Raw genomic sequence first — 13,545 nt, 5'->3', positions numbered from 1 at the left:
ATTTTTCTGTACACTTTTCTAATACAATGTTTGTATCTGAAGTTGTGTTGATTTCATAGTTTTGAGCTTCGTGGCAGATATGATGTAACTATGATTGTTTGATACAAGATTATTGTCTAGACAGAATTGTCGCCTGAATTAAAGATTTTTCTGTTTTAGATTTTCATTGATATCTGCCAAGAATGGTTTTAAAGCGAACATTGCAGGAGAGCCACAGATAAACAGACATAAACAGTGGTACAGTATTTACTTCAGTATCAACGTTGTCCGAAAAGTATACACTTACGTTTCCCTTGTGCGGATATATACTCAGATGAACAGCATACGCACACATACGACGGAACACGTGTATATGCGTGCCGTCACTTGTGTTGAGTTTATACACATTTTTATGCGTACGATATATTCATAACCTTAATACGTTTTCATTAAACGTGTAAACATCTAGGTGTTAATATTATGCTCCAAGCAAACTTCAATCTTGGTCGCAATCATTTCCTATTAGTACCATGTGGTTGCTCTTCCTCACCGAATAAGTAGATCTAATTGTTCTATCGAAAGACCAGACGATAGCACTACAACTACGAACTTTAGCGCTTATTCAGCGTTTTACAACGATTTTGTTCGCGCTTGATAAAATATGATTTGAAGTTCAGTGACAGTTATATATGAACAAAGAACGAATAACACTACATATTAAAAAAAAGAACATTTAAAATGCATTTAAAGTTCCAGTTTTATATTCTAATATATTTTCTCTTACTAGATAACATCAAAACTTTACATTTCAATAAATGTCAAATTATTTTAATTTATAGACGCATAAAATTTCGTTTGTATCGAAGTAAAGTGAATGTTTCAAAGATACTTACTGGGTTTTCGTACATGTTAACTTCAATATTGAATCAGATATAACATTTAAAGAACTGTAAAAGTTGCTTTTCTGTTTTATTTCTCAATAAAATCTAATATGTATTATCTTTGTGAGAAGAATGCAGGACTACACAATTTAGGCTATATTGGAAAGATGCTCTCATAAAAGCCAACATGTCATGCGGAACTTACTTACAGGATAGGTTCAGACACAGATTCCGATGAAATCCTTCGAATATAAATCGATTGTCCATCGATTTATATTTTAGATTACGGGACAAAATACTTTCCGATAAATATTCCATTTCTCTGCACTCTGACCTCTGACTCGAGCCGAGATAAACTGTGATTTTAATGCGTCCCTGTTCGATAAATAATACAAAAGTCGAAGGTGTGCATCTGTCGGCGGTGGTCAAGATTCCTTAAGGCTTCTCTTTCCTTATATTATGACATGAGGGCACTAATGAAAACACTTGAAACAAATCATGTCTATTCTTGCTTTCCTTTGGACCACTTTGGAGAAGGGAAAATTTTGAGAGCGGAAAGATGCTGATATTTCTAAGGGAAAAAAAAGAAGAAAAAACATACTTTAAAATCTGGATCATTGAAAGAAATTTTCGAGCAGTATATGTGCATGCTTATGTAAGCACGTGTGTGCGTGTGTATATTTATTGCATGTACGTGTATGTAGCATTTTAAACACAGGAGAGTTTAATATATTCTTATTGGTTAACCGCAGATTGGAATGCTTCTCACAAATGAAACAAGTAAGGATTATAATGTGCCTAGCAGTACATGACAATATAGAAGAAAGAATCTATAATACTACGTTTATATAGAGTTGACAATGTCGAAAGCAACAATAGCTTATCTCAAGCTACAAATCATTGTAATTCAAGTAGTATCAAACAGGAAATTGAGTGGGCCCCATACGATAATTCTGCAACTGAAACTTGCATGCTTGAATCATTTTCTATTATACAAGAAGATTAGGAATCTATTGCTACATGATTTTTAAGAAGATAAAGGCATTTAATTGGGTACTAAGAGATCATGCATTATATTTGTAATTTGATGCTTTTCGTGACAATTTGAAGTTTGAACACAAATACATGGAAACAATTTTCGAAAGGTTAAAAGCATACGGCAATAAAATATGTCCGTTTATGTTTGCATCCAACGTATGTACTGAAAGTATCTTAACAAATAAAAGTAAGTCCTGTTGACGGAAGAATGGTTTCATTGAACCAATTGTCGTTGGCACAGAGTATCTGTGTTTTGTATTTCTAATTCAGATGATTATTATAAAGCCATGAAAGGTGTTCTGATAGTCATTCATGAAGTGTTTTTTCTCAAAATGCAACAGTTTTGTTACTCGAAGTTATCGGAATGAAGCTTGAATGAATTTACTTAATTAGAAAAAGTGATTTTATATTCATTACAGATGTTATAAATATTATGAGGTTATTTTCATATGTTTTGAGATGAAATTTATTTGTGTTTAATAAGGCATGATGTTTTGTAACTAATTTTACATGCATGTAGCTAAGGGATATATCTGTAAGCGTTTATGGTGATCAAAATGTGTGTATGTTTGTGGTACCAGTCGCAGCACACAAAGCAAAATGATATGAAAAATACTTCTATTATTCCACTTCTAATACCAAAAAGTTAAATGAAATAAAATAAATTCTAGATTTAGGTATACTTATAAGACGATAAATAACGCACACATGACAACAGTGCTTTTTGAAACATTTCCAGAAACGCCAGGACATGAATATAACACGTCATTACCGTTGTAAACGCAACAGCACAAGAAATCGAATAGGATAAAAAAATAAAAAAAAGAAATGTTACCAAATTAGGGACGTTCATTAAAAAATACAAAACAGTCATAGCACTTACTTGGAAAAATAATGATACCATTTGCAAAGCATTATTTACTAATTTCATCGCAGAACAGGTATGAGGCATTCCACAATTATAACCTAGCATAAAACTATATTGCAAAACACACAAATTGTGATCTTCCAATTTGATGAACAGACTACATGCGTGCAAACCACCAAAGAAATTTCATATGAGAGTTTTAATTTTCCAATTTAGTAATAAAAATGAATGTTGCAAAATCACAAATAAGCTTTAGCATCGTTTTAGACATATATACCCTTCATAAGTCATATAGCTTCTCATAAGACATACATCCGCAATAATATAACATTTACCACCAGACATAAAACTAGAAATAAAAATATTAGCTTATAAATCTAATATATTTTATAGAGTACGCCACCAAAGTAGAAGATTAGTCGTTGAAGCCAAATTAATAGCAAGGTAAAACTTAGCAGCAAATTAACATCATACGCCATGGCCAAACTATTTTCTGATTATTGATGGAAACCTGACGTAAATGTCAGAAAAATTAATGTCTGCTAATAATGAATGAGCAACAAACACAAATGTTTCCAATGATCTTCGACCGCAATAAAAAAAATAGCAAAAAGAACAGCCATTAAAATCATTTGAACCAGGAGATATAATTAAGAAGATCAATTGAATTCTGGAATCTTATATTAGAAACAAAACTTGGAGGAATCAAATATAAATATGAAAAAAAATAATAAAAACACCAATACAATATTGAAAATACAGCATTTTATTGTTCTAAGTTCTATATGTTTTAAACTAAATGTCCTCTAAAAAACACATTCACGTACACGCACTTGCACTCACTAATAGTAATATACACTCATACGTACATATGTATATAGACAGACATATAGATAGATAGATAGATAGATAGATAGATAGATAGATAGATAGATAGATAGATAGGCAGATAGATAGATAGGCAGATGTGGGTATGTACGTTAAGAAATATTTTATATCTGCTATACACTTGTACGGATATTTAGTAGTATAATGTCGCACTACAATTTGTTTTCTCGAATATTGAATACAGCATGAACAAATTATAGTTGAAAATGACTCAGCACGAAGTAATATGATCCCTTATCTCAGTGCTAATACCATTTGTTCACATCACTTGTAATAACTACAAGTGAAAAAAAACGGTAAGATAACGACTACTCAAAAGAGAAAACATAATATTTTGGCACCTGGACATAACTGAATATATTATTTAAATATTTATTTACAATATGCAGAAAGTAAAGGATGTTTTATAGTGGTGTATTTGTAGATAGAATTATATCAATGTACACATATAATAATAGCAAATATTATATGCATTACAAGGTATTAAAAGAATACGTAAAACAGCAATATATGAGAAATTTTTATGTCAAAGGCATATATTCTTTTTTAGATCAAAGAAATTTACTATCATAATCATGTCCAATATCACCCCAAGATTACTCTTAATGGCTGGTACCTCATTGTGTGATGTGATATTAGTAAAATAAGTATAATATATATGTCATTCGGCAAAACATTTACACTATACGCTGTGTGTAAAGAAACACCTATTATAATGGCACCTAATATAATGTGAATGACAGGTGTTGTTACACAACATATATTGACCTTGTAGGCCAAATAATGCTCCAATGCTTCATAAAAAGATATATATAGCTCGCAGCTATTGTTAATATTGTTTTACGTTCTCTCATTGCAGTAGTGAATTTTCTAACGTTTGGTCTCTTGTCAATATTTTTATTTCGTATTTGTATATTATTCGACTGTTGCCGTAATGGTCTCAGTATATTTCACTTTGGTAAAAAGAATATCAAGCTTATAGTCCATGCATTTGTAGACTTAACTCGTTTAAGCCACCAAAACTACAACATCCTTGATGAGAATGAATTAAATTATAATAAATTGTGTTAGATTATTATATAACTGATTTCGTAAACGAAGGAATTGTCTTATTTAGTACGGAGACAGAAAATATTATAAGTATCAAAATTCAATGTTTTATATACTTACCTTCATTTCAGTTCCCAATTATCAGGCAAAACTTCGGTAATAGTTTATAGATTTGATCATAGTGACGATATTCCTTATACCTAATTTTCGTTTAGTGCCCGTGTATAATGTTGAATGGGTCTGGAGAACATTGAACTTATAACAGTAATAAAAAACAAAAATGGGACATGTAATGTAACCTCTACATCCATACTTCAGAGTATATAGAAAACAGACTAAACATTAACAGCTAAATGAATTATATTAAATATATATCCCTGTTTAAACCAATCAATGATACTGGATACTGTCCACAAAATATTTACAGTCACTCTTTGGTTTTCAGTTTCTTATCTTAGCTTGCAGATTTCTAAAATTTGTTGTTTCATATAAATATATTTCCCAGTCACATAATATACTGAAAGCAAATTCTGTCGAAGCAAAACAAAATTCAAAAACGTTTTCCTTAGACTATTAGTGCATAAATATGAAGATTAAACATTATCCGTTATAAAACTTGTTTCCTTACTCTTTTACTTTTTTACTTGTTTCAGTCATTTGACTGTGGCCACGCTGGAGTACCATCTTTAGTCGAGCAAATCGACCCCAGGACTTATTCTTTGTAAGCCTAGTACTTATTCTATCGGCTGTCATGAGATGTTGGGAGGACAATCACAAACACACGAACACACACACACACACACACACATATATATATATATATATATATATATATATATACATATAAATAATATATGAGTATATGCATATATATGTACATGTATGTACATAACTTCATCTACATGTACATATAGATACATAACTGGGTACATGACGTGATATACGATAGGCTTCTTTCAGTTTCCGTCTACCAAATCCACTCACAAGGCTTTGGTCGGCCCGAGGCTATAGTAGAAGACACTTGCCCAAGGTGCCACGCAGTGTGACTGAACCCGGAACCATGTGGTTAGTAAGCAGTTTCTTACTACACAGCTACTCCTGTGCCTTATGTTATTTTGTCACAAATCCAGCACTTTCGAGGGGAGGGGAAGACGATTATATCAGACCCCAGTGCTCAGCTAGTACTATTTCATCAAACCCGAAAGGATGGAAAGCAAAGTTGACCCCGGTGACATTTGAACTCAGAGAGTAAAGACAGAAGAATTAATGCAAACTATTTTTCGGACACGCTAACGATTCTGACAACTTATCGACTACGTAAACTACCGTATCTGTCAGAAAATATTTCGAACATAAGATCAACTCTATAGAAAATACAGACATGGGCAAAGATTTTGACTATGTTTTTTTTTGTTTCATCTCCTTATCTAATATGTACAATCATGTATGTGCGTGTGCATTTGTGCGTCTGCATGAACATAGATATTTTCTATTGAAATTACATCGAACAATATTTAACTGATATATGTAAAGCCTGTTTACTCTCCAGAAAGAATATATATATAAGTTATATAGAACACACAATGCTCATCTATATTCGATATTTCAGTTTCTCATAGATAAAATAAAATTATTTATTTGAATAACTTAGTAATGATTACTGTTTCTTTTATTTACAAACATACATCGTAAATAAATAGAATCCCCTCCTCAAAACACAATGCTTATTATGTACGTTCTATTATTTCCTACGAGAAGTTTTAAAATTAAAAATAAAATTAATTCAGTTTTGTCAATATGCATACCAAATGACAAGCTAATAGAAGAAAATGAAACTTAAAGAAAAAGAAAATAATAAAGATTATACGTTCTTTGTTTACTGAAATTGATTATATTAGACCGTTGACCTATTGGACTATGATTACAGGAATGCCGTTAGATGAAAATAATGATTAAAAAAGAAAACAAGATTACTTTTTTCTTTCAATATTTACATTTATCTCGTCCATTATTACTCTCACATCAGGGCTCTAAACAATATAATTACACAGAAAACGATATTAAACAAAAGCTAAAAATTAATGGAGAAAAATACTTGAAAATATTTTTCAAATAAAAAGAAAAATCTATTTAGTCTATTTATGAAATCGGTTCTCTTTGAAAATCAATATTAGAAAGTGTGTTGTTTGTTTTTATTGGTTCTTTTTCTTTTGTGTATTGAGGAGATTATTTTGGATTTGAATGCCTTATTTTACTTACATATTAGTCAACAGTAGTTTATTGTACTCAACCCCTAGTGTATATTAGAAATATTCGGTTAATAATCCACACTTTATCAGCTATGCATAGATTTCACTGTTCGTTTCATTGTTGTTGTATGTGGCCAATTTAATTATATATACTTCAATCATCTTTATCTTCCTTCAAGATATTCATATGCAATATTCTATTTCTCTCTTAGCTTACAATTTCTGAACTAGCAATCCTTAACTGTGTTCGTTTTCCACTGCATCTCAGATTACGACTACTCTGCATCAGTCAACAAGTTAGCATCTACATTGTCGCTTGAGATGCTAACTAAAAAGGCGGATACGATAGACTGGAGATAATAGCATAATATAGCATCAATAAATTGTCCGGAAAAAAACACCTAGTGTTCTCGATTTGAATGCCACTGATAATAAATCATTTCGATAGATTGGAATCACCCAGCGTTTAACAATAGCATTAAACACTCCTATTTCACTTCCACTTCGTACATAACTTTCTTTCCGCAGAACCATTTCACCAAATGTTCTCAACACATATCTGAGTCCGATCGATTTAGAATGGCCTATAGGTGTTGGACTAGATAATTGGGCATCTAAATATATCTAGACCTACCTGGAAAATAATCTAGGAATTTTGGGGACTAATCTGAAGTATTCATATCATTCAACCAATAACCCAGCAATTTCATGTGCAGTATCTTATCTTATTGATACAATTATCTGCAAGCTTGTAAACATTCTCAACCTCCATCACATCAGGAATGTGTACTGAGGATTAATACAATCTTGTATATACGGCAACAGCAACTGCGATAATCTCTCCAAATCAAATGTTTCTCATAGATAAAGAAAATGTCATCCTATTTAAATGAACCACTACCCTCATTACATTTTAATGTTTATACTGATTTACTGCATGAGCGAATTTATAATCATGACCTGGATGGTACGTTGTCAGATCAAATTGGAAAATCTTTATGGTTCGAAAACTCGAGCCCATAAATTAAATAGTGGGAAATGTTGAGGGGAGATTCGGTGAGATGAGTTAATATGTAAACAATATTTGGTCACATTATAAGTAATTGAAACTTCCATGCTAAAACTGAAAAAATATTTTCAGACTTTGTAAGATTTGAGATCTGCGAATTGATCTTAAATCTTAAACCAGCCATGTTTGCGAGGTCGTAGATTCAAAGGCATTTAGTCACTGGCCAACGTGTCTACTAGTATATCTGAAACAACATTGGCCATTGAGTTATTCCCTTTTATTGCAGAGGGAATTTTGCAGCTACTTATAGTAATCAGTTACTCAGAGACTCCTTCATACGAATTCATCCTTGTAGCTGATTATAAGGTTTAAACAGAACATTTTCACTTGTGTATAGGTATTAGAAATTCTCCCCATATATTCTCAGTTATAATTGTCAACGAACTTCATATGAAGATTCGATGTTGTCTTCCATCTATGTTTTGGATTATTCTGCCAAGTATTTTAAACATATTCATTAAATATTTGTGACGTTCACCTCAAATAGTGATAGGTAATCTAAAACAAAACGTTCGAAAATTCTCTTCAGTATTTGAGTTTACACTTGACAGACTCACTAATGTCAAATATTTCAGGTAGGACTATTTTGTACTTTGGTTGATGTATTAAATACATCGGACAGATGTTGTGAGTGAAAATCGTGGCAAGTTAATATGACGAAAATCAGACTCTACAAACGTTACTTGTTTTTATGTGAAAATAAATGAATTCGAAATGAAGCTTAGCAACTCTGGTCAAGAAAAGTCAACTTCAGTGAAATTTCCATTTCATCATTAGATATCGTAGAAAATAGCAAATAGAAAAATTGGTAGCTTGCCAATTTATAGTTAATGTAGGCATCGCATGCCAAGTATTTCATCTTTGAATCCATTTAGGTTAATATAATGAAATTGATTAGCTGTGACATAAATTCTTAAACACACAAGTAATGTACTTCCCAGTATGATACACACTAAACTTAATACATATAGCTGATTATGTTAGGCCATCAACAGACTGCAGCAAAATGGTACATACTCACACTACACATATCAGTATATGTGTAAGTATAGATGCATACATACACACACACACACACACACACACACACACACACACACACACACACACACTTATATATATATATGTATATATATATATATATATATATATATATATATATATATATATATATATATATGCATGTATTTATACATATATTGCATACATATGCGTATATTTTCCTTACTCTTGACGCGACAAATTACATTTATATGTGTATTTGTGTCTGTGCCTGTGTCTGTGTAAGCGTCTGTGTGTACCCGTAAACATATATATTTGTTTGTGTGTATGTGTATCTGTGTGTGTGTTTGTGTGTGTATATGTGTTTCTGTGTGTGTGCTTGCGTGCGCGTGCGTATATTCATATAATGCGTGTGTAGTTTATATGCATTTACAATATCTGAGGAAGAAGGTGTCGTAATATTCGCTCTCCACACTTGAAAGATTGATACTGTTACTGTTCTTAGTGAGCAACCGCAAGTCAACATCCGAAGGAAGTTCATTAGCAAAGAACGGCTTCGAGAAAGCCGAGGTAGAGAAAAGTAATGTACGAGTCTGGTGGTCTGAGATAGATGGCAGTATTGGATAAAAAGAACTAAGATGAGATATCATTGGGGCAGAAATAACTGAGTTGAGACCCGTGCCTCTCTGTAGCAGTAATTCGAGTATGATTTTGATAGACATGGTGCCAGTTAAACGGATGGTCTATTCCTGTATATGTTATATGTTCTATGAGGTTGTGCATGTATCGGGGGAATAGAACTGTCTAAGAAAGGAATGTCGCCTATGAGCTGCACCGTATCAGTAATTCGGAGTCCTCAATTATGTTCCAAAATGAACTTCAGTTCTAGTCGTCTTCATTTGATGCTTATGGTAAGATGCTTTCGCCAAGATTTGTCCTAGCTGAAATTCGCACAAAATATTTAGGATCATTTTAAGCTTTCTAGTTAACAAATTGAATTTGAATGTATGTATGTATGTATGTATGTATGTATTATGTATGTATGTATGTATGTATTTGACTGTGAATGTGTGACTTGGTGTTTTTGTTCAGAGGTTTGTGCTTCGCAATTATTGATTCGGTGCTTATTTCTGATTGCTACATTGTTTATCTTTTACGTGTACAAGTCAAGAAAAATTCCATACCAAACGAGTATTCCCTCACGGATTAACCATCCACATTTATTCAGCGATCAAATGCATCTTTCGCTAAATTTAGTTTTGCGAATATCATCACACTTAATGAATCTGTCACTAGACAACACTTACAACCTTAAAAATACACACACAAATGCATCGCTGAAGAGAAACGCACCATCACCAGCACACCAACAAACACAATGCAATTTTATTACTGGTACTTCGTTAATTACAACCACGAGTGTTCCAGTTGCTGAAATCAACGGAATAGCTTGCTCATGAAATCAACGTGCAAGTCGCTGAGCAGTCGTGGCACAGAATGTGACATGGCTGGACCTTTTAATTACTCCTGCGACTCATTTTTGCCAGCTGAGTGAATTCGAGCAACGAGAAATAAAATCTGTTGCTCAAGGAAACAGCACACCGGCGGGAAGCGAAATCACGATCTTAAGTTTGTAAGCCGAACATCGTAACCACTAAGCTGTGTCCATTTACTTCCAATTTCATTACATACACTCCCACCGATATTTTCCAGAAATAAAAACAAGTATCAAACAAAAAATAACCTAAACAATAAATGAAGAGCCCAGAAAACAGCACCCAATCAATAAACATGTAACGCAAACACTAATGAACCAACGAAACATCGGACCACACAATAACAAACGATGTAAATTCACCACCAATACAGGTTGCCCCAGTCCTTGCATCAAGACGGAAAGTACATGAAACTCGAACTGCGAGACAAGCATTCACTTACTGATTCAATAAAAGCATATCCTCTACAACGTATATGAAGCACGCCTCTCATCCATCAGATATAAATCTACGTACGTATATATGTGTGTGTGTGAGTTTATGTGTAGATATATATATACACACATACATATGTTTGTGTTTGTGAGTGCGCGCGCGTATCTATCTATCTATCTATCTATCTATCTATCTATCTATCTCTCTCTCTCTCTCTCTCTCTCTCTCTCTCTCTATATATATATATATATATATATATATATATATATATATATATCCGCTATTAATAATATAATTGATTCTTATTTCTAATGATGATATATTAATAATAACAAAATGTTTTTTCATTATTAGAATATATTTTATGTGTAATATTAATAATTATCAATAATTATTATTACAGCATTAATAATTGTAACAATCATAGCAGCAATTGCGACTGTAATAATAGCAATAGTAATGTTAATAATGATAACAATAAACAGAGACTGTATCACTAACATATTAGGAAAACCACTGAAGACACTAAAAATAGGAAAAGAGAACATGTTAATCTAGTTATCATGGTAATATCAATATATTGATATTATCAATATTATGATTAATGTATTAGTCTCATTAAATAATTACTATAGGTTATTTGTTGATAAGTTTGATAATAGTTCCAATTATGTCTGTGGTGTAGGCGTATGCAAAAATGAAGTCGATAATTATAACGTGGTCGTTATTGAGATTATGAGAGAATTGAAGAAGGGAAGTCAGTGGAGGCTTTTTAGTAATGAATGTTTAAGTCACCTATATAGCTAGGGTTGCATACGACCATGGGGGATATTTCATAGGAATTTATTCCACATTCAGTTATGTATTTGCATGAGACGTGTTTATATAAGTGTTGTTATTTTATGTTTATGCAAAATGTCGGAGTACGGGGTATATAATATTTGTAGTAGTGTTACATATTATAGTGCCTTTGTTTGTGTTCTTATGTTAAAGCATGAGTATTATGTTGCTTATATGGGGTGTGAAATATTTGTAGTATCAGTACGACTCAATTCTAACCCCGTGGGCCGCGAGATTTATTGCGTTTTCCTAAATTATAGTCTTTCTAATTTAGGAAAGTGCAATAAATTTTCGAAAATTTTCTGTATTTGCTAAGAGTTTAATAGTTTTTTTTTTTTTTAGTGCAAATATTATATCTTATTCGCTTGTCGCTATATGGCGAAGCTTCAGTCAAGAGTATCATGTAAAAAGTTGTGTCATAACGTGGTCGTGTTCTTCATTGCTTTGTGTCTGAAGGCTCAATGATATCTACGCTTGAGTTCATTTGTCGAATATCCGATTTTGCGCATTCATTCATTTCCAACCATATCTGAAAGCCCCATTTCACACACACACACACGCACACGCACACGCACGCACACACACACACACACACACATACATACATAGGTATACAGACAGACAGGTAGACAGGCGATCAGGTAGGCAGGTAGACAAACAGGCAGATAGACAGACAGATAGATAGATAGATAGATAGATAGATAGATAGATAGATAGATAGATAGATATGGGGTCATCTGTCCGACAGGCTTTTTCGGAGTGCTTCTGTACAAAATAAAATTAAGGTATTAACCAAACACCTGTGAGAATGACAGATATATACATATATGCACGCACACACACATACATAAGTGTGTTTGTGTGTGTCTATGTGTGTGTATGTGTGTATGTGTGTGTATGCTCATTTAGCAAGACACATTTGACCATGAGTAACAAAACACGTCTCTTTTGATTAATGCGTAATAAAAATTGAAACCAGAATATATTTGATAGCTCATATTTATACTAAATTATACGTATTCAAGTAGGATTGAATTCGTATCTACGCAGCGAGAGGGAATTCAGAACTGCGCAGCGAGAGGGAATTCAGAATATTAAGCGAATCTTTTTATCGCGCGCATATCTTCGCACCTTGATATGGGTGTATTTTTATTTTTGCTTTTGTTATTTTTTCTTTTGTTTTGGCAACAGTAATCATTTGCAACCTATACCTCGTTCTCGTCCTGTTTGGTGATGAAGCTATATTCAACAGGGACCGCCTAGCTATTATTTAATATTTATTGCTTATATTTATTGATTTACAATTTTTTCCCTTTTATCCTCCGTGTCGATGAAATTAATACACGTAATATGCCGGATTCGATTATTACAACTACACAGTAGCGATGATACTTCAGATTCATGGTATTATGCTAGTATAAGAAATCATTATTTGTTTTTCTAAAGTAATAGATGGTAATTTCTGTGTCAATGTATGTTGTTTCTGTAAAGTATTTTATTTCAAAGCAAATTAAATGATTTATCTTTCATTATACATTCATATCTATTCGATTATTCTTGATCAATGTTGTCCTGTTTAGGTATTAATTATGCATCGATTGAGCGCAATTGCGTGGTATAATATGTATGAGCGCAATTTTTAACGTGCTTCTTTTTCTCTTTTGCTTCCACCATTGCTGTCAGTCTTTTTGTCCCTCTTTTCCTCCGTATATATATATATATATATTTATACACACACACACTCACCCCC

At 32.5% G+C, this 13,545-nt stretch overlaps 1 protein-coding gene across 1 annotated transcript in view; it reads left to right on the top strand.

The window, feature by feature from the left end:
- Positions 1 to 219: 219 nt before the first annotated feature.
- LOC106881627 (protein lev-9) overlaps positions 220 to 13,545 on the top strand; it is a 421,933-nt gene continuing 408,607 nt past the window's right edge. Inside the window, exon 1 of the mRNA XM_052969987.1 lies at positions 220 to 237. The gene's annotated coding sequence lies outside the window, so the exon portion shown is untranslated. The remainder of the gene's footprint in view (positions 238 to 13,545) is intronic.

This window comes from Octopus bimaculoides, chromosome 8, assembly GCF_001194135.2.
Source record: "Octopus bimaculoides isolate UCB-OBI-ISO-001 chromosome 8, ASM119413v2, whole genome shotgun sequence".
Taxonomy (NCBI): domain Eukaryota; kingdom Metazoa; phylum Mollusca; class Cephalopoda; order Octopoda; family Octopodidae; genus Octopus; species Octopus bimaculoides.
Note: the sequence above shows the minus strand (reverse complement) of the source record. Positions and strands in the feature narration are given on the sequence as shown.